Source organism: Atheta coriaria, unplaced genomic scaffold, assembly GCF_025399875.1.
Source record: "Atheta coriaria isolate IRGN ID8LTWV9N9 unplaced genomic scaffold, Caltech_Dcor_3.1 hic_scaffold_2_pilon, whole genome shotgun sequence".
NCBI classification, from domain to species: domain Eukaryota; kingdom Metazoa; phylum Arthropoda; class Insecta; order Coleoptera; family Staphylinidae; genus Dalotia; species Dalotia coriaria.
The window spans coordinates 1,381,762-1,405,405 of NW_027045444.1; the positions used below are offsets into that span (position 1 = coordinate 1,381,762).

At 31.6% G+C, this 23,644-nt stretch overlaps 1 long non-coding RNA gene across 3 annotated transcripts in view; it reads right to left on the reverse strand.

The window, feature by feature from the left end:
• Positions 1-284: 284 nt before the first annotated feature.
• LOC135801172 (uncharacterized) overlaps positions 285-23,644 on the reverse strand; it is a 29,857-nt gene continuing 6,497 nt past the window's right edge. The window contains exons 2-3 of one of the 3 annotated variants that reach the window (XR_010550322.1): positions 5,586-5,772; positions 285-717 (exon numbers count right to left, since the gene is read on the reverse strand). This is a non-coding gene — a long non-coding RNA (uncharacterized lncRNA). Of the gene's footprint in view, positions 718-936; positions 1,772-4,918; positions 5,494-5,585; positions 5,773-23,644 lie in introns of those variants that run through there. The other 2 variants (XR_010550321.1, XR_010550320.1) reach the window with 2 other exon arrangements.

Consider the following 23,644-nt stretch of genomic DNA (forward strand, 5'->3'; position numbering starts at 1 on the left):
TTTATCTTGAATAACGGATAAGATATCATTACAAAATTTATTAAATAACATAATGTGGATAAAGAATTTAACCAGCTTTCAGAATTTATATCATTTTATAAAATATTCTTACTAGTTTTAAAATAAATTAAAGTTTTCTAAAGAAAATCAATATTTTTTTCTCACAAATTTTTTTTGTGTTTAAAAGTTCAATAACTTTTAAACTAATAATACAATAACACTCAAATAAATTTCATTAAATGTAGAATTTAATTGTCTTTCTAAAAATGTTTTACTTAATAAAATATCTTTATTTGTTCAAAAGATATTTGAAGTTTTCTAAGCAAGAAAAACGAAATCTAATCGAAATCGAGGCGTTTGCAACGCGTGCGTGTGTCACATCGGCGGTGGCGGCGCCGGGGGTGGCGAGGCGTACACGCGCGTTCGCTCGAAGGCATCCGGGAGGTGGTTGGGCGCAGCCGCCGCCGCCGACGCCGACGCCGTCGCCGGTCGACGGTGCGGCAAAGTCATCTGGAGTTGAGAGGTCATCCGCGTCGCCTAGCAACCGACAACCTCTTGCTTCGGCCTCTCACGTTCACCCTCACCCACATACACCCGCCGAGAAAATAGAGATATCTGTGCATGGCTCGGAACGGATCCCACAAAAGGCGAGTTTTCCAATCGCTATCGAGATCCGATGCGGAGATACTCGGGGAGAAGATGACATCGTCCTGCGACCTGCAATATTCTCTCGACTTATTGCTTATTACTTCTGCTCGACCACTCGCTCGCAGGTTCAGGTTTTATTTCTTTTTCTGAGGATATCTCTGGACAGGGGGTTAGTATATAAGTGTGTGAGGGTAAAAGGTAAGAATAAACCAAGGGTGGATGGCTTGAGAAATATAAATCTTGGGAAAAATCAATGTTTCGGAGTGGTTTTAGCAAAATTAGAAAATATTTCAAAATTGCAAAAAAATATTATTTTAGAAAAATCAAAATAACTCAAAAACTAATAAAGATAATTTATAAATTTAAACAGTATATGAAAGCCACTTAAATTTAATCATTCTATACTTAATTTCAATCTAGTAGTCTACAGGGTGTTCAAGTTATTGTCTAATAAAGTTGCAACTTTATTTCAATATTTTAAAAACAATTTCCACTTATTAAATTGAAGATTATGGTAAAACTATAAGAGATATTTGAAATGTTTAAATGTTATTAGAATTATTATTAAACTAGCTCTAACTGCACTAAAATTGACAAGTGCATTATACAGGGTGTAGCAGTTATTTACATCTAAACATTTAAAAATATTTTTTGCTAAAAATAATTAAAATAACAATAAAAATCTCACTAAATTAACACTTATCATACCATAATATCAACCCTTGTTTATTTTATATACATATTAACCCTCCAACCCTTAAATTCTGCCCAAAAACTGTCAAAAACATCAAACAATTTTAATAAAACTCAAAAATTCTTTTAAAAAATGTTCAAAATTAATTTAGATTAACACCCAAGATAACACCACATCATGGGGTGTTCCTTTCCTTAACTATTTTATATTCCCACCCCTAAAAGGTAAAATATTTAAGATTTTTCGAAATTAAAAAATTTGAAAAAAAAATCAAAAGTTAATATTCGGCTCCTCGGCGACAGTTTACGATTGCGTCTTGATGTCTTGCACAACCCACACCCCCTGCAGTGTGTTAACCCTCGCACGTCTAAAACAAAACCCTCACAGCGGGTTTCCTTTCAGTTTTTTTCTCTTCGATCATTTGGGGGTCTGAAAATTTCGGAACATTAATTATATTGGGTGTTTGCTACCTGGTCAGGTCGAGGAAAGATGCCAATACTTAATAAATCATAAATCATCCCTTATTCTACATGAGTCAGAGTCACAATGGAATTCAATGATGCAAAATGTTAGGTTTAAAGTATTGGAAAGTAAATATTTGTTCGATTTTTGGGACTGGGGCTAAAGTTAAGAATTGGGGGTTGACTGGGGTAGGTTGGGGGTTATTAATAGATGTGATTTTGGCATGTTTTATGTGTTTATCATGTTTTGGAGGGATGCAAAGTGATTTTTTAACGGAGAAAAAATTAAAGAATTTGAGTTTGAGGAATGTGACTTAGAAAAAGGTGAAATTATTAATGAAGGGATGAAGATAACATATAAACAAAAATATCATTTTAAAGCTGATAAAATTTGCTATCTAATAGATTTTACTACATACCTACTTTTATTTAACAAGATGTTTCCGTAAATTTATATCAAAATAAAAACTTTTTTCAAAACATATTTTTTGCAATGTTCTATAAAATTAAAAATATTTAAATGAAATTTTGGCGCAATAAAATAAGTTTAGACAGTTTCGGAAAGTTAAATAAATTTTCTATCCACTGCACTTTACTTCAGTCAATTATCTGTACTGGATGAAAAGTTATGAGCCCTTAAACTTGAAAAATATTTTTTCAATTCATGTAACCTGCAAACAAAAACATTACCTAAAAAAATAATTAATTAAAATTAATCTAATTAAAATTTAATCAATCTCTTACTATACCTACCCTAGTTCACAGATAAATTCCTGATCAAATGTCCTTGATCCCAATCTTGTGCGTTCAAGGACATGCGAATAATCATCCCTCAAAGTACAAGTTCATGCAAATCAAAGTTGCGTTCGGAATTAAATCCACGCTCCAAGGGTTGGAATGCAATGCAAATTAATACGACCATTACGCATGCGAATTGTTTTAAAATCCGAGCTCTTTTCCAACCCCCCACCTCTTGATAACATTCTGTGCGTTCGCTTTGTGGCGGTTTCCCCCAAGAATGAACAGATACCAATTAGCGCGTTACCACGCAATCGACTTTACTGATCCACCTACAAACCACCTCCACATCTACACCGCCAGTGTCACGGGGGTGATTTAAAGGGTTGCGCGTTGGAATTAACCCCCGAACGACGAAATAATAAAACCCGCTTTGCAGGCCGCAAAACACTCGCGTTTGATTTTCAATTCGAGATGTTCACGTATTTACCATCCCCGCAATATCAACCCTCATGGATTTAGGAGATGTTATCCCTCTGTTGGTGACCTTCGACAGCTGATTATACAAGGATTTGGCAGAATAAACAGCGTTTGTGAGTGGAAACGAGGAAAATGCGTTTTTGTTCGCTTTTTGGACGCGAAAAGGGTGCGAATTTCAAGAGTATTAGGTTACTATGTAGCGTGCACTGAGGGTGGAACACTCGGCGTTGATAACGATCACAAACGCCACGTGCAAATTGTCGGAGAACAGCAAAAACCACCGAATTAAGTGGTTACTTTTGTTTCGATTTGTTTGGAGAGGAAATTAAAAAGTTACCTCAACTTTGAAAGCGTGTAACTTAAACATTTAAAGAGATATTTTATTAAAACTTTCATAGATTGATAAAAAATTTAATCCCTTATCAATTTATGTTATCATATGAAAATATAACTTATTTTTTGAGTTATTTATTGACTGTTTTATAAAATAAAGCAAAAAATAATTATTTTAAAACAATATCAATTTTAATCGTAAATTACGGTAACACCCTGCACTTTATCAACAAAATTTAAAGTGCAACTAATAGATAATTTAATTGTCTATCAAATAAAATTAACAGCATCTCAATATCTTTAAAATTAAAGCCTAGAGAAAAATTTTAATAAAAAAAAGAGAAATTAACTTGGAATAAAATCAAAAATATTCAATAAAAATAAATTCCCCTTCAAAAAATCGAAATTTTTATTGTGTTGCTTGCTAGAGGGATGTTTGCCGTACGTTTCCGGTTTATCACATCGGTATGCAACCCCTAAAAGCATCCTCGGCGGCGTGCTATTTATGAAATTTGGCGAAAACATAATAAATTTCCATTTTCACATGTTTCCACCGCCGCCACCACCACGCGCGCAAATATTTTTAATAAATAATTCATAAACACGAATATTTCTATCTATTATCATGTTTAATGTTATTGCGTCTCGCTCGTCTCGACCCCAGCGTCGAAATCAACATTTTTGGACGGCGCGTGTCCTGCTCTCGCACTTGGGGTGGTTTCACCGCCGCCAGCTCGCCGTGTTTACCATTCCCAACATTCTCAACGTATTCCACAACCATGCTTACCTATTTCATCCCTTATATTTTATATATTATCACATGGTGTTTGTAAAATATCAAAAAAATCATTTTTTACATTTTTTGAAGAAATTTTTAGTTTTGGAACACTTTGTATAGTCTAGTCCGACAAAGGGCGATTCCATTGTTAGTCTGCAGGCTTGGGGGTACGGGGGTAGTAAAAAGATTTCGGGAATTGCGGAATTTTCGGCGTTTTTCCGACAGAGGCCGAGTATTAGTGCGATTGCACCGACACAAAACGGGGTTGATTCGACTAATAGATGGTATCTATGGGGATGTAAAGCCGGGGGCTGTTGCAATGAAGGGCGAGGAAGATCCAGGGGCATGCTGAGTGCATGTTGATATGTCCTATTATGATAAAAACTTGATTTATATCCGAGATTTATCTGCTACGTGTCAATAAAAATTATTGTTACATTTTATTATTAAATTAATTACTCAGATACTAATAAGGGTAGGAACAAAATTCAAAAAAAAATTTATAAATAATTAAATTATGTATCAAGTATATTAATTTCGTTGTAATAATTATAATGGTTTAAAAGATATTTTGAATTCAATAACTTTTTCGTTTTTTAAAAATTAGAAAACAAATAAAATTATAGTTTAATATTTATTTACGGAAACACCTTATAGATAATTAAAAATATATATAATTGGTTTTGTGTAAAATTTATATGGCTATCTAGGCATATTTTTATTTTTTAAGTAGCATTCTTACTAATTGAGTTATTTTTATTTTAACAATAAAAAAACAAAAATATATAATATTTTACTAATTTATTAATTAGCCCAAAAGTAATTAACACATCGCTACCAAAATATTTCCATAGAAAATAAATTAAATTCTCTATAAGCGTGGAAAGTTTCTAGTCTCTACCTCTTATAGTTTATAAATAATTAATAACTAAACTTGCAACTTACTTTTTTAATTACAATTTGTTTCAAATCATCCAAAAATCCACCCTTGAGCTAATAGAATATCAATTTGTTATTCATTGGTCGTGTGGCGTTAAGCGGCAATAACAATTAGCCACGGTGAAATCGCGATTTTGCTGCGCAACCCCCAAAAAAACTGCCCTGACATTAACAACCCGTAACCGACACACACTGCGCACTATTATTATAATTTAACGTCGAGTCATCGCCAAGATTCACTCAATCCACCACCAGCTCACAAGGGGTGGTAGGGGGTAATCAAACCCGGGGGTAGTTATAGTTCCAACAAAAACCACCCTACGATAATTTTTTCAGACTATTTGCATGACGCATTACGATCTCGAGCGAAACGCGCTCATAAAAATTTGTCAGAATTTCATCCCCTTTGGATGCGACCCACCCTACAATGACAATAAGATTTTCTCTCTCTCTTATATCTCGCTGTACATATAAGAAAACGGAAAGCGGAAGGAAAAAAAACGAAATTACTTACGCTTCCGGTGCGACAACATCCGGCGTCCGTTGAGTTTTTTTTTTCGCCTTCATCCCTCAAGGGTGGAAAATTGCACAAGCGAGTTTATTTGCATTTTTGGCGCTGGTCGTGGTGGTGAATTCGCGGCGCGTGCGAGTCTGCACATGTGCGCCGCTCTCACGGGGGTGGAAAAAGCGAAAGACGCATCCTGGAACAAATTTGCTATGGGGTATTATGTTGCAACTTGCGGGCGACAACGATTTCAACATGTTGGAGTGTAAACACTCGAAACACTCAAAACTACCCTTATTTTACTAATGTAGATATTGTATTAATACAATGTTTTGACATTTTTTACTAAAACATAAATAACTCAAAAACTATAAGAGATAATTTTAAAATTTAAATGCTCATTGTTTATTAATTAAATTATCTATCGTTTCCCGTAAAATAGTTGTTAATATTTTACAGGGTGTTATTGTTACAGAGTGTTTAAAAAATAAATTTATTTTTAATATTTAACTTTTTTAAGTTAAGATTACAGCTAAACTAAAAAAGTTACAAAAACAATAAAAAGTAATATGAATTAAGAAGTTAATTAGCTTTTAAATGATGGTATTGGTTACTAAATTGTAATATTTTTAACCTTACTTTTCTGACGTTAAACATTGTAAAGCAATATTGTAACCTGATTTTCTTTATAAAACTTTAAATTAATATAACTCAAACACCCTGTATAGTAATTAAACAAACTATACCTCATTTGATAGACAATTTAATTGTTAATAATATAATTTTTACAAAATTTGTTTATTTTAATTTTTGCAATTGTTATCTGAAAAAAACAAAAAACAATTTTATATTTGCCGGTACTTTTTGATCTTTCACAGTAAACACTAAATTTCCCCAATAAAAAATGCTTAAAATCTCTCCATTTTCTCGTAGGACATAACTCTTCAAGACATTTACACGTCCCGCTTACTAACCTCAATCAAGCACAACTGAATCGCGCGTAAATTGCACGGAAATCAAAGCGCGACGCGCCGACGCACTGACAATCAGCTGTAAATCCCAATTAAAACCCAATGTCCACCTGCAAAGGTGTTACCCGTGTTACAAATGCTACCAGCGCGACCACTGATACCGGTCTTTTGTCCGTTTAATCTCGACTCGAGAAATTTACACGTAATCGCCGCGGTATTAAATCAGCGCATGTTTTATTTCGTGTTGCGCCCGGGCCATTGTCGAGACGCCACGGCATCATTTGTCAACGTCTTTCGCTGTGTAAAGAGCAAAGGCAAAGACATGCGGAGACAAAACGGGCGAAAAATGTGTGCGCGTCCCGCATGCAGATTTATTTATGGTGCGCGAGCGACGATTAAAATCAGAGCGCGGAGTCGCGCAGTAAAATTGCGATTGTGAGCGCATCAACAATGGTGGACATGTCGTGAAGATGTTGGTGGATTCACTGTTAAATTGCCTACAAAATAATAGCAAGGAATTTAGAAATATTATACAGGGTGATAGAGAAAAATTTATTTAAACATAAAATTTATGTTTTTTATGTTTTAAGTTATAAAAATACAAATAACTAGGAATCTGTAAGTATTATTAAAAATTTGTTTAAATAAAATTTATTTGCAATTAAATTATCTTTAAAATGGCATATAACTCATTTATGTAGGTTTTATAGTTTAAAAGTTATGATATTTTAAAATTGAGTTACAAATTTTTGATTTTTGCAAATATTTGCAATACTTTAGCATTTTTGAGATAACAGATAAACCAAATATAATTGATTCAAAATATTAACTGATTATTATTAACAATTAAATTGTCTACACAATGAAATATAAATTGTTAAATTTGTATACAGGGTGTAATAGTTATCCATGTTTAAAGTAGCTCTACCAAAATCTGCGTAAATAAAAATATTTTTTTTACTTTTTCTTAAATAACTTTTAAACAAATAAACATATCAATACAAATAAAATTATTTTATATTAACAATTAAATTACCTACAAAACGACATATAACATGTAACTTTTCCTCACAGGATGTTCAAGTTATCGTGCCTTAAAGTTCAATCACATTTCCCTAATAAGCTACCGAGTTTAAACCCACAAATTAACCTCTTCCGAATGATTGACGACCTAAAAATAATCATTACACATCACCGTGATGTATAACATACACATCTTGAAGTTAGTAACCTAACAGTAATCCAAAGTGACGATTCCTCTTCGTCTCCAAGCATCCAGCGCGCTTAGATCTCGCCGAAGATGAATGTGAGAGCGCACGGCTAATTAATAAAAGACATGTTTACATGTGTCGCGTCGTTTGTTGCCGAAAATCGTTCGGATGCCCGGTTGGTAATTGCCGGCGCTTGCGGGCCTCCAGACGTCTCATCGACGGCCGCAGAAGAAGAAGAAAGAACCGACTCGGATGGCATATCTCGTGGCGCGTCGGTTCGGGTCGTTTGTGTAATCCGAAACCATCGGATGCACGTTTCCTAACCGGCGCACAAAATAAAAACGCAAAACGCCAGCGGAGAACGAAAAAAAAACAAAATTAAACTGAGGCGACATTTGCATAACGTGTCGTAGACGAGATTAAACAATGTGATAACAGTGTATTATACAGAGGAATTAAGAAAACACTGATTTTTATTATAATAAAGTAATTTTTCTTTTCTTCGGTTTCAAGTACTTGGTACTCAGTTTCAAGTGTAATCTTAGGATAATACACGCATTGGTAATCTTGTACTCAACATGCATCTAATCCTGGGCTTTCGGAAAGCTCCGTGGCTCAGGTCAACGATAACGATGTTTCTCTTATTATTGCGATACTCGTGCAGCACTTGCAAAGCTTCTTGTGTGCAATGTTGTAATCCTTTCTAATCCTTTACCGGCGAGGCGAAAACAAGCAAAATTTCGCACTCCAATGAGTTGTTTGAAGGTTTTTCTAGTTGTCTGGCGCCAGTTGGACTTAAGTTAAGTCAAGTGTTAGGGAATTTTTTAGCAAAATGTGCAGTGGTTTAGTAAAAAATTAAAAATAAATATTAAATATTAAGTTAGAAAGGAAATAAAAATGTTTCTTATTTAGAATTAAATTGTCTATAAATTGGTTTTAAAGTTTTTAAATTATCATATAGGGTGTTATAGTTAGATGGTGTTGAAGTTAGAAAATAATTTTTTTCGACATTTTTTACTAAATATTTATTTAAACAAAAACAGTAAGATTTAATAACAAATACTTTATGTAAGCTGAAACTATATTAAATTATCTATGAATTGACATATATTTTATAAAATTATCTCAAATATTGCAAAAGTTACAGGATGTTAAACTTCAACAATTTTTTTTCCTAAAAATATTTGACTGTAATAGTTTTACTAATTATTTTTTTATAGCTAAATGAAAGCAATAATTAATAATTCGTTGAAACTAGAATCTGAAATAAATTCTCTACCAAACACAATTTTTTGAATACTCTATCCCTAAGGATGTAAAAGTTACAAGGCGTCAAAATTTGAAAAAAAGAAATATCTCTTTTTAACACGATTTTTTCTGGGTTCAAATCGCGATTCGATCTTTCAGCTTCGAAAAAACAGTCGCGTCCTCGGCGGGACTTCTTCGCCGGCTTCTCGGGAGTCCTCCTGTGTCGGCGCGCCGGTGGCGCCTAGGCTATATAAGGCCGGCCATTATATTCGGCAAAGCGAGCGTGCACACGCCGAAAGTGATGCGTCGCGAAACGCATTCATCCAGGGCTGCTGGGCTCCAGGGCTCCGCGGCGGCGTCGGCGTGGAGCTTTCAAAGCTCGCGCCGTGTACGCACACATGCTGTACGCTCGTACGGACATATCGTGCGCATTATTAGCGTTCTTTATCGAGCGTCCGCTTTGTGCGGTGTACGCAAGCGTGACCCGCTCAAAGCTCAAGCATTCATGTATTCATACTCAGTCATGTTACTCAGTAATACTAATTTTATCCGGAAATGTAGTGCTGTTTGTAATTTTTTAGAAAAGTTAAGATAACTTAAGAACTATATTAGTTGGTGAGTTGATGCAAAATGTTTGTTATTCTATATAAAATTATCTTTAATTTGATGTATAGAGTGTTGTTATAGTGTACAGGGTGTTTTATTTATAGCGTGGCAAACTTCACAAATAATTTTAAGAAATGATAAAATCAATATTTTATAAAATATTAAATAACTTTAATACCAATAGAGCTATTAATCTGATTCAATTTTTATTTATATCATGATTAAATTATCTTTTTAACGATGTGTAACTTTATATTGTTTCTGTCCTTTAAGTTACAATAGAAAATGTGCAAACTCAAATCTTATAATTTTTTTACTGATAATTTATTCGCATGTTTAGTGCTTTGTAACTTTTACAATTTGCACGATTTTTAATTGAAATAAATTTCAAAATATACATAATTTAACTGGTTATTAAACCTGTTAAAATTAATTTGATAACTTATCAAGCTTGTCCATTATTTAAAAATTAGTAAAATAATTACATTAGCCAAGCATAATTATGTTTTGTAACTTTGTCACCCTGTAACTAATTAACTTTAAAAGATAATCGTAAAATTTTTACGTTTAATTATAGGTAATTTAATTGTTTTTCAATATTTGTTAACCTCACCTCTCTATCTTTTTCCACCTCCGAGTAATCTTCAACTTTCTAAACAAAATCAAAAAAGTACTTGTGTTTGATTGCTAGGTGAAAACTACGCGTCTGTGGCAGTCATATTTTCGTTTTTTTATCATCCGCGCGACATCATCTCTATTATTTTTCTTTGTGCGCGTTTCCCATCGTGCCATCGTGCGCTTTAATATAAATTCCACGGCGGGCCGGTCGCTATCGCAATCGCATACCAATAATAATTCCGATGTCTCGTTCGTTCTCTGCGCTCTGCTCTTTTCTGCTTCTCTGCTGCACCAGACATCATACAATGTGTCCAGATATAAATAAAATAAAAATACAAAAAAAAGAGAAAGAATAAAATCAGGGATTGCTGGGTTGTTGTCCAGGCAAAGAAAAAAGTTGTGAGAATGTCGAGGCCAATACGACCTGAATGCGGCTAATAATCACTCTTTTGTCTCTAAGTGACACTTTAAAAGACGCGATCGACACGACACAATCACCGAACAAGATCTTGTCATAAATATTTCTTGCAGTGAGCTTTACAAGAGCTTTTTGAAGCTGGTTATGCTTTAAATATGTTCAGAAAAGAAAAAAAATAATTTTATTATGCAATTGCTTAAAGATTTTAAATTTACTCAGTTAATAATTATTGTATCATTATAAACATTTCATACAGTTATTTATAATGAAAGTATCTTTCATTTAGTTAAAGAAAATATTAATATTTGTACAGGGTGTCTTCATTAAACGCAGATAAAACTGAACATTTTTTTTAGAAGTTTAAAATGTAATAATTTACTTAATTTAAAATTGTGATAATATTAGAAGAGATAAAATAATATTTAAAAAATAATTTTATAATCGAATAAATTATCTATCAAACGGCATATATTTCATTGCTATTGCTTAAAAATTGTTTGAGTTATTAAAGCCTAAAATATGAAAATAATATAATTGAATATTAATTCAAGTCAAAAATTTACTTTTCAAAAATCAAGTATAACTTTTAAACTATTAGTGCAAAATTCAATAAAATTTCATAAAAATGTTTATAATTAAATTGTTTATCGATTACAACAAGAATTTTTGCAAAAATGTACAGTGTGTTGTCGTTATCTGGCACCAAAAATGATTAATTTGTATTTTTCAATTTAATGCATTGTTTTATTCTTTTTAATTATTTTAAAACTATTTTGATAAATAAAATTATTTAAAAATATTTGATAGTTTATTAAATTACCTTTAAAATGATGTTTTTGTTGTATCTATAAGATTTTTAGTTTTAAAGTTATAGTCGCTCAAAGTTGAAACATAAAATATAATTTTTTCTACCTGTTTATCTAAACTTTTTATCATTTTTCCAAATCAGTTTTGAAAGTTAAGATAACATAGCAAAAATTATACAATTTCACTTTTTGCATGTACCGCACAGTCGTTTGCGGCATCTTCTTTTACCCAAACGCACACCGAAACCCGAATTAAATGTTTCGGTAGCCGAGGCCGGCCCGGAGAGCTTTGAAATCAATACCTCAAAAGCTCTAAGTAGACGGGCAGTGGTAGCAGTACTTAAACGTGTTTATACCTAGATACAATTTCCACTGATGATGTAATGATATGGCAATGCGCCCGAAATACTACGGAGCTTTCACAGCCGCTTATTGTCGATGTCGGTTTAATGTTTAATCGGACACGCAGCGAGCGGTCTCCGCCGAGAGAGACTTAAGTCAGTTGCGCACACACTCCGAGTGAGTGTGCGCCTCGTTAGACGCCGCACTGGCACGACAGGTAGCCTTTTGAGATTCTCAAGTGGACGATGTATCGTTTCGCAACCCTTATAATCGCGTGTAATCGTGGATTTTTGACGGTGACCGACAAGACGCCCCTTGTGACGGCTCATGCCGACTGCTTGTCAAAAAAGTTTTATTTTTATTTTTTTGCTCGGCCGGGTTAGTTGTAAAAGATACAGTTTTTTGATGTTTGCAGTTTTGTTCCAGAGATAATAAGGGATGAAAAGGATAGGACCTCACACGTAATTTATAAAAAACGGAAAGTTACAAAGGAAATTTCAAAAAAATAATTTTTTTTGCTGAAAAATGTTTTTTGATAGAATTTTGTTAATAACATCAAAACTAATAATTATTTTGGAAAAAATTATTTAAATAATTTATTGAGAATTAAATTATCTTTAAAATGATGTACAACCATATATCGTGGTATACAGGGTGTTAAAGTTATTGCCTTGCAAAGTTTGTACTTTTTTCTTGAACAGTTAAAAAATTAATTTTTATATTTTTAACAATATCTCACAAACTACAGCCAATAACAACAAATTTTACTTAAATAAATTATTAGGAATAAAATTATCTTTAAAACGCGGTATTCTTTGAATCACTTACCTATAGAGTGTTCAAGTTACAACGCTTCAAACTTTGAAAACCTATATTTTTTAATTTTTTTGTGTTTTTCTTTCTTTACACGCGTTTAAAAGATATAAATTACTATGAAATTACAAAAACAATATGTTTTCCACATTATACAAGTCCTCCCAAGTTAAAACGAGTGAAAGTACTGCTTTTGACCCTTTCATCCCCTATTTCTGCCCGCTTTTGTTCACTTTTGTATACAAAATATGTCTTCATGCGGCTCCTTTTAAAACTCAAACTTTCCGGGGACAATATGTTTAATTGTCCTGTTATCTCTTTTATTGTGCATCGTTTAAACTCTTGCAAAGAAAAAATTAGCACAAATGCAATGGGCCATGCAGGTTTTCGACAATTCTTTGATTATATTCCATTTGTAAGACGAGATTACAAAAAATTCGTATTGCAAAACTCGAAATGCGTTCGAATAGAATTAAATCAAATGCAATTAGGCAAAAAATGGACAGTGGCAGAAAGGGACAATTAGAGGATTTAGATTTAGCGCAAAGAATGCGAAGATACAATTTGTTACCTTTATGTTTTGTCAAGTTTAAGCTTGAGGAGTTTCTACGTATTTAGTCGAGCAAAATTAAGTGCACTTAAAATGCGTTTTTGAGGGTTTTGTCGTTGTGTAAACGGGCTCAAATTGAGAATAGGTGTATTGAGGATTCACAAGGATCATTTAACGTAAGAATGTTGAGGAAAATTGTATTATTTGCAGAAATATTGAGCAAAAAAGAAAAATTTTGCTTTGAAAATTTAGAAAAAATTTAAAAACACGTTTTGATAAATTTGCTATAACTTTTTATTCCTTACATCAAATTTGTTAATTTTGATGACATATGAAAGAGGAATACATGTATTATAATCTGGCTAAATTTCAAATTGATAAATATATTATAACCTATTAAAAATTGAGGTTAAACATGATTTTTTTAAATTCAAAACAAAAAAAATTAAGAATAGACTTTCAAGTTGAATTTTTAGAGTCTTGGGTCATATTAGAAACAATAAATTAATACTATTTCGAAGAAAATTTAATTTCAAACAGGTTATCTAAGTAAAATTTTTTCAAATTTTATTTTTTTGACTGTGAAATTTGCAAAAATATAAAAATATCACTTTTTCCTAAAATTTTCAAAAACCTGTAAGTTTCAAATGAAATAAAACTTGTATAAGGTCTACCCAAGTCGAAATTTAAGGGTGAACACAAATTACACCCCTAGAACCAGCATTTTCCCTAACATGTCCGCACGAATACTCTCGACATACCGAAAAACGACGCCGGACGATTTATCAAACCGTGCGTTGCACGTCGCGTCCTTGCCGCACATCCCATCGTCCTTGTTGGTCCTGTGCCATCCGCAGACCACTTTCATTTTTCGCCACGCTCGCCCCGCACGTATTTCTATCATTTCCATCACTAAACGTCCGGCAAATAAAAGAGTTTTTCCCTTGCGTCATGTTGTCCTTCGTCCTTTTATCCATTGAAGCAGACGCGGGCGAAATGAAGCAGCGAAGGAAACGAACTAAAAGAAACTCGGCAAAAAGACAAATAAGGGATGAAAATGACCATCTCGGCTCGGTGGCGCGCCGTTTTCGGGATTGCGAGAGGGGAAAAGATTGATCTGAAATATAACAAAGCGAAACGCGCGCGCTGATCATAATAAAAGTGGACATTACAACTGCAAACGCGCAAAGAAGGAGGAAGATGGAATTATCCGGCGACCAGCAGAAGGATAAGCAAACAGGCACGACCCCATTGTGTTCAAATTACCCTCATACCGATGGAATTTTCGTATTTTTTCTTGTGACAACTCAAACAAATTTTATTTTTGATTTTTTTAGTTTTTTAGTTTTTTTGTTATAACTTCTTAAATTCTTGATATTTTTTAATAAAAATTTGGAATATTAATAACTATTAACCAGGCAACAAAATTGTAAAAGATTTGTTTCAATATCTTTAAAGGAATTGTTGTCATTCAGCTATAAACAATAAAAATGGATATTAATGCTAGAAATAGTGTTTTCTTGGGTTTTTTATTAATAACTTCTACAAATATTCATATTTATCTTTAAATTTGATGTTTATGGAGTAACATTTAATTTTTTAATAACCGTGTGCAAAAAGATTTAAAATTTATTAAAAAATGTGGGAGATATTAGAGTTCAAAGTTGATCAAAAATAAAAAAGAATAATTAAAAAGTAAAAAATGATTTTTGTTTATTTTTTTGTTGTAACTTTTGTAATTGTTATTATTTTTATACGAAATTGAGCTCACTTATACATTATTAAATTCTCTTAAGACCTGTGTGAGAAAATTTAAATTATATTGATTAATTCAATAGTTATTGGATTTTGAAGTTGGTTTTTCAAAATAAAAAGTTTAAAAAATAAAATTTTACATTTTTAGCAATAAAACTGACAACAATACATCAATCGAATCCAAATTTTGCACATAGTATATTATTAATGTTATCAACAATAATCCACCAAAAAAATCCACATTTCCTTATCAATTGAGTTATGAAGCTCCAAACATGAATAATTTCATCGGCATTTCTTCTTGAATAAAACTCATCCACAAACAAACGCAGCAAAAGAAGAAGAATAAAAAGCACCACAAGCATAAAATGGTTAAAGATGTTTAGCATATATGGCACGCGGGCGGCGCTAGCGGACAGCGGGCGAACGGGCGAGACCACCACCGACGTCTCGTTACGTTTTTCATTGCGCGGCCGGCGCGCCGAAGAAAAATTGATCGCCGAGCCGCGCCGACGACGTCGTGCTCGCTTCGCGACGCGACCGGAATAAATCATGCTCGGCCGATGCTCACGAGGAGACACACACACCGCGCGCCGCGAAGATGCTGGAGATGCAGGAGAAGAGATGTGAAAGGGCGCCCGGCGCGTCATTCCGAACGTCCTCTCGTTTCCAACTCGGGTGCGCTGACGTGATCGTTTAATATTTAACAGCGTGAAAACTACGACCGCGTCGCGATGACTTCGAATTCGAAGGCGAACAAGCGAGGAAATTGTTATTCAAGTTTGAAGGACGATTATTCGGGAACTGGTGGAGGAAAGTTAAATTTTTAAACGGGTATTTATAGATTCATTATTTGGCATTGCTTTAAGGTAATTAGTTGTTAGATATAATTGTTTATTTAGTTATTATTAACAAAAATTGTTGATGAAACAGTTTAGAACGTTATAGAAAGTTTATTCAAGTTTAAATGTCAATAACTCAAGAAATATTTTATCAATTTTGATTTTGTTTTTGTTAAACAATAAAGCATTTAATTGTTTATAATATTTGCTAATTTCAGATTAAAATATTAATTCTTATGGGAATTATGTCCAAAAAACTAAATGAAATCACTTTTAGTAGTTTTCAACATCAGTTTTTTGCTAACTGCAAGTTTCAGTGCGAATAACTTTGGAAATAATTGATATATTTTAATTTCGAAAAATGTGTTTGAAAGACCAATTTATTGTTAACATTTTTGTGTAGTTTCAATAATATTATGTTAAGTTTTGTAAAAGTTATATGTAATTTTACAAAAAAATCATTTTTTGAAAAATAACTTTTTTTTATCATTTTTAATCTTACTTCAAAGCTTAATAACTAATTTACTAATAAAAAAAAAATTAACTGAACTCTAATACAGCTCTTTAGCATGTTATTGCAAATATATTTTCTAATTTTTGTTGAAAACTAATTAGATTTACAGAAATTACCGCCAAATTAGTAAAAAAATCATTTATTTTAGATTTAAATCAATTTTCTTTATATTAATCAAAGTTTAACAGTAAATACTCATCAAATATTTTATGAATCACAAAAATTTAATTTTTACCTTAAAGATTAACTTATTTTCAACAAATTCCTTTATTTTCACTCAAATATCTCAATTTTTGTAAAAGTTACGATAAAAAAACGAAGAAAAACAATAATTTTTCCACTTTTCAAAAATTCTTTGTTCATTTTGTAACTTTCTAGAAGCCTATCCATAGCAAATCCTTACGTGTGTTTAATTCGCCGTCCAGTGCGGTAATTTCCTCGATTTTCCCTTGCTCTCGCTGCCTCGCTCGCGACAACCTGCCACTTATCCGTCCCATCTAATTTGTGCCTCCAACTTGTACTTACTCGAGGCGTACTCGTTGCGCGTTTACATAATTTTTAGCTTCCGACAACTCACAGCCAGCCAACCAATCGCAATTCACATGATATTTAGTCTAAAGTGCGCATCTAGCAAAGCGTAATGCACACTCAAGACTTTTAACTTATGTTTTATTCTTTTTGTCTGGTTTTTATTTCGCATTCGTTTTGCGTTAGAGTGACATCAAGGAAATTGATAATGAAGGATAATGAAGCGTGGGCGTGTATGAAAACCGTGTGCATCGTTGTTGATGACATGTCGTGCGTCGCGTTTCGTGCGATTTGCGCGATTCTCGCGAAAATGGCGCCGCCATCGCGTTACGCGACAAAACTTTTCGTACTTCTCTCGTGCGCTTCCGTTCTCACAATCGTCTCACACTCACGACATGGTGAAATATTACGAATTTGTGTATGCCACGTCGTGATTGTTGGCATGTTGCGGCCGGAAGTCATTTCTTTGTTGCTATTATTTGCTATTATTGCTTTACCACAAGCTTTTCGTGAAGAAATGGAAATGCGACATTTTGCTTGCACAACTTTTGTTGCACTTGATATATTTTAACCAAATTTTGCACATTTATTAAGAATTAAATTATTTATCAGATGATATAAAAATATTTAGTTTTTAATAAATAGTTTTTATGTTATTTAATTGTAATGTTGGTGAGTATAATAAAAAAAAAGTGACAAAATGCTTTCTGATTGATTTTACGCTGTAAATTCTGCAAATATTAATAATTTTTAATGAAAATTGGCAAATATGTTTAAAAATGTATTTTTAATTGATATCAATAAGCTGAAATATTATAATTGTCTTCATTTTTGAGTTATTAACATTCAAAGTTGGATTTAAAACTCAAAATCTGCAAAATTTAGGAAAAATATAATTTTTCTGTTTTTTTGTCTAAAAATACCTCAAAACTTATGTTAGGTTAGCGAAAATGCACAAAAGTGTACATAATAAACCTTTCTTTCAAGTAAAGTCAAAATTTTATAAATAGGTAAGTTATTACTTCCGTTATTAACCTCCAAAATTACAAACAAAAGAAGCAGATTATAAATGTATCCAAAAAATAATTTTTCTTACTTTTTGCGCTATAACTCCTCTAAAAATAAATATTTATTAATAAAAATCATCAAAATTATTTAAAATTAATTATTTCAAATAATGGTAAAAGCAAAATTGAAATTAATAAAATAATTACTGAGTAATTAATGTTTAAAATTACTAATGCATATTTTTTGAAATTTGCACTTTAGGCATAAATATCACAATAACCAATAATAATTTACTAAATTTCTTTCTAAAATAATAACAATATATTTAATTACAATACTTATTCCAAATTATATGTACATTTACCAAGTATTACAACAATAGGACTCATTTATATCTGACAAAACAAAATATTCCAAGAAATTATGAACTTGCTGTTAATAAATGCCTATAATTATTAATAATTAAACATTAAAGAAACAGGTGGTTAGCAATCTCAGTTTAAGTACTTATGACATATGTTGCTACTTAAAGTAAATACCTTAAAGTAAGTACGTATTTATTCAATTCTTCATGTTTTTACGTTTCATGTTTCTTGATTCTTGGATGAATGAATGAATGAAAATCGAAGATCTCTTCAACACGCCCTCCTGTTTGACGTCTCTCAATATGCATATGTGATTACTGTCTGCCACGATTTACATGCGTGTCAATAATGATTGTTATTAGGGCATTGATTTTGGATTTCATGCTGACTTTTATGTTGGATATTTTCAGTTACAATCATGTTTTTATTTTATTTTTTTTTGAGGAAATGTGTATTTTGACAGTTAATAACTCAAAAAGTATTTAATGAAATGTAATTATTTTTTTATGAGTTTATAAAGTGATTAATTGTGAATTGTTATACTAAATTTTTTTTGGAAAATATTAAAATGTTTAGAAATTATAAGCAAAAACTAAAAATAGTGCTTTTGAAAGTAGATCTAATTTTGACAATGAATATCTTTGAAAGTAAATAAGTTTCCGTAAATTTAAAAACTGTAGTAGATAGATAAATTTATTTATAATAAATTAGTATATTTTCATAAAATTATCTTAAATTTTATAGAAATTATGAGCCAAAATGTAACAAAAAACGTGCGAAATCAAAACTGAATATAACAAAAAAAATTATTTTAAACTTTTGTTTATAAAACCTACAATTATTAATATATTCAAACAAAATTAACAACATAAGTAAAAAAATAACAAATTTATAAAATACTAAAATAAAAACTTATAAATCTTTAACAGATTTTTTATTATTAATGTTTAAAGTCACAACATTTTTTTCCCTCAAATTCTTTTCAATTTCCTTAATAAAAACCTCATTTTCTTAGCATATAAAACAATATTCTCACAGAAAACAATACAAAACCACCACAACACAAAAATAAAACCCAAGTGTTTATATAATATTGTTAATAAAAGTCCATACATGTTTAATACACGTGTACACCGCCATTGTTTGTAACTTTTTCACATCTGTGTACGACTGTGTACTGCACCATTGTACTCACCTTTTCACTACCTTCTATTACCTGTATAACCACACACGTGATTAGTATTAGTGTGCGCAACGTATTAATTTAATTCGTAACCGTTGCGCCGTCCGCAGCGTGTAATAACGCTAATAACAGTTTTGTACTCGTCCGCTTCGTACGCTTTGTGCGCTTTGTACCTACTTGTCGTTGTATTTTTCTTTTTCGTATTATTTTTATAAATTCATACTCGTACTTGTTTCGAGCGTTCAGGTACGCTTCATGTGCGATGTGCGCGGTGCACACTTTGTGGTTGGTCGTAATGATAGCGCAAAACCGACAGAACGCACGCTGCCAGTCGACACGAACGAACAACTGGCGGACAAATCGGCTGATTATCTAGATATAGCACTATTATATTATATATTGTGTTATATCATAGTGTTATGTAAAAGATTTTGGATTTGTAGTTATTTTTAGTTGGTTTAATGAGTAAAAATGTGATTTTTTTAGTTTTTTGTTAATAAAACTTGAAACACTCAGTATAAAAATATAGGAAAAATAGGATATATACAGAGATAATTTGTACATATATTAGTGCAAACAGATTGTAATTATCTTATTTATTTTAAAAGTTATTCAGTGTTAAACTTTGTTTTAACATAAATTTATGAAAATTTGATCAAATTTAGTTTTTGGCATATAATTTTAACTATATACTATTTACACACATCAAAAAATTTATATAAATTAAAAAAGAGTTTTTTTATCATGTTATATAAAGAAAATGAAATTATCTGTAATAGTTTTTGTTTAATTAATTCACAAAATCTATGATTTAATTGAATTTTTAAAAATGTTTTCAATTTTGTTTTGTTCTACATTTTTGCAAATTATTCTTAATACAACCTGTATAATAGATTCAAAATTACACTATATGTTAACAATTAATTGTTTTAATAAATTTTCTAAACAAAATTTGTTTATCTCTATTAGTTCTTTAGTTATATATTGTCAAACTTGCCCTTATTTATTTAATAATTATTGACTTAAATATTGCATCAGCTTAGTTAATTGCAAATAATTCCAGTTACAATAATTAAAACAACTAGAAAATTATAATATAAATTAACAATTAGATTATCTATCAATTGCTTTCAACAAAATTAATCTATCTTTGATAGTTGCGAAGATATTAATTGTTAAACTTATAATTAATTCCGTAATTTTTATTCATTAAACTTCATTTTATGCACTTTTTTCCTTATAATTTCCAAAATAATCAATAAAATCTCCTGAAAATTACAAAAATTATGTATTATTAAGTACTCTATCAAGTACCAAAAAGACATCCGAAATTACCTAATTAGTCCAGCCGTTATAGCCGCTCAAACTGAAAATTCACCAATACCCAAACTGCAAGCACGTAATTTATGCGTTTATTTAAAACACATAAATTCATATAACGACGGCCGGTGGTTGTGCACAAGACGCAAGATAAAAGTAAATTTAACCATCAAGCTAATTACGTGCCAAACGAGGATTTAAACAGACCTCACACCGTGTACCTTAAACTTTCAAACTTTCAAACCTTCAACATGCGATGCGTCCATGTTCCAAGTAAGTATACTGCGCATGCGCAGTTGATAATTTTATAATGACTAAATTTACGATCGCAATTTTATCGTTTTCCCATTTAATTAGCTATCATAACTTTATTACTCCATTTTTTTTCGTTAAATTTTGTTTTATTTTACATGATAACAGGTGGGTAATAATTTATTGCGTTCATTTTATATAAAAAAAATATTTTTGCGTTTTTGTTGTGTTAAACGTATTATTTACTTATTATTTTATTATATTATTGAGTTGAATGGCACTTAGCGTTAAGTAATTGCACTTAATGCGCATGTAATTAGCTTTTCATTAAGAAATTTCCAACAATCAGTATAAGTAAGTATGGAATTAATACAAATTACAGAACAAACAAAATTAAAGAACCAAAGAACTCGAGAAGAAAAGAAGTGAACTGAATGGAAGAAAAATTAAGTGGAAGCATATGTTATGCGGAAATCGATGGTAATACACATGAGTGTGTGTATTTATGTTTTTAATTTCGATATGTTCCACGAATACTCTAATTGGCCGATGGAGGATATAATTGTTTTGATTGTCGGCAGGGCAAACAGCAGTCGTGTAAATGCAATATGTTTTTGTTTTGCTTCGGACATTGTTTAACGCTATTTAGGCGATGTTTTGTTGTCCAAATTACTATTTCCGAGTAGCTGATAATTGGATACTAATTTATAGATGTGTACAAGTGTATTAATTGTATTAATACTGCTTGATTATTGTTTTATTTGTGTTTAGATGGATTTTGTGAAATGATGAAATTTTGGAATTTGGAATATTTTTGTTTTTTTAGGATAATCTCTAGAATTATTGCAGGAAGTGCATGAAATTTTTAGAAGTGGTTAAAAGTTAAATTGTTTATTGTTTTTTAAAGAAATAATTAATTTTCATTAAGTAGTTTTTGTGTTAATTGTTGATGAAGTTGCTTAATGCTAATTAAAACTTAAAAATGTCATAATTTACATTTTGCTCTGTTATCTGCGGGTTAATAAGCAAATATCATTGAAAATGACAAATGTTATTAACAATTAAATTCTCTATCATCAGTGATAGACAATAACAATATTTGTAACCGTTTATAAGTTACACGTTGTTAAAGTTGACTATTTTTATATATAGTTTCTTGTAACTGCTAAAATGCAATATTTATCTCTTTTCGCAATAACTTTAAAACTAATTACACAATACAAACAAAATTAAACACAGATATTAGGAGATAAATTGTTTATCAACTTGTTTTTAAATAATATACCTATCTTTAATAGTCTCTTCGCAATTCAAAGCTAAATTTGATCAAACTATAATTTTTATTAAAAATGCAATATTGTATATTTATTGCTGTAACTTTTGCAATAATAATTTTATTTATTTAGAGTTTTGCAGTATAATAAACAATAAAATTATCTATCAAACGATGTCAAATTTGTTTATTTATTCCCAATAGTTTAAAAGTTATTAGCATATAAATCAAAGAAAAATTTTCAAAAATTTACAATTCACATTTTCATGTACATAATTCAAAATATTTCATACATTCCTGATAAAAATTTGATAAACCCAAACTCTAAAGCTCATTTATTAGCTGAAACATTACTCGACACAACATGAACAGACATAACTCACATAACATCTATAAATACATTCAACTCTTCCGTCTGACGCCAACTGAAGACGTAATTATTGCGCCAGCATGCATTGCACGTCCTCGAAGCTTTGAGCTTTCTTCCAAACAGATGCAAGATGTTGTCCTGTATGAATGCTGAAAAGTTTGGTCGCGTATGACGAATGATGCGGCGCCTGGCGCGCGTCACGCTTTGATTCGTCCCGTCATGTCATCGCTCGTCATCCTCAGCCGAGCGAAAGCTTCGAAAAAGCTCCACAACGCTGCTTAATTGCCGCACATCACATAAGACAAGCGTTTGTTTTGTTTTTTCCATCAGTGTCGCATTTGTTGTCTTCTTGTTTGCCATTTCGCATGCGATTTCAACTCGAAGAGGAAACACTTGGCGCCGGTGTGATTTTCGGCTGCGTTTGAGTCTCGACCGCCAATTATATCAGAACGCAGAATGAGATTCAAACCGCAATTTTCGAAAATAAAGTAAAATAAAAGCAAAAATATCGAATTACTTTGTATTCATTGATCTGGAAGATAGAATTTCTTGTAGATCGTGATTGTGAATGAATGAATAAAAATCAAAATGGCCGCCAATGGTGTTGGTAATGGTGATGGCGATGCATCTATTGTGTTTCTGCAGTTGCACGTTACGTGGTGTGCATTATGCGTGCACACCGGTCGCATCTACCTCCATGCAGGTTTAGTGCACAAGGGGCACTGCACACACCCCTTCAGGTATTGTGTCATTGGTTCAAATGCACATACAGTGCGCAATACGCATGTTGCACACATCCGCATCAATAAAAACGAAAAAATGTATTGTGTTACGTAGTGTTGCCTTGTGTTACCTAAGGGTAAGTACGTACTTAGGTAGGTAGAACTAGTGATAGGTAAGGATAGTTGTGGTTAGTGAAAATGCAGAAACCATTTTTAGTTGCTTTTTTGTTGAAAGAAAAATTTTTGGTTTTTAAAATTGATTTTTTACTGATTTGCAATTATAATTAAGGGATGAAATTTTTATTGTTGATATATGGATATATTATTTATAAGAATATATGGCTGATTTTTGT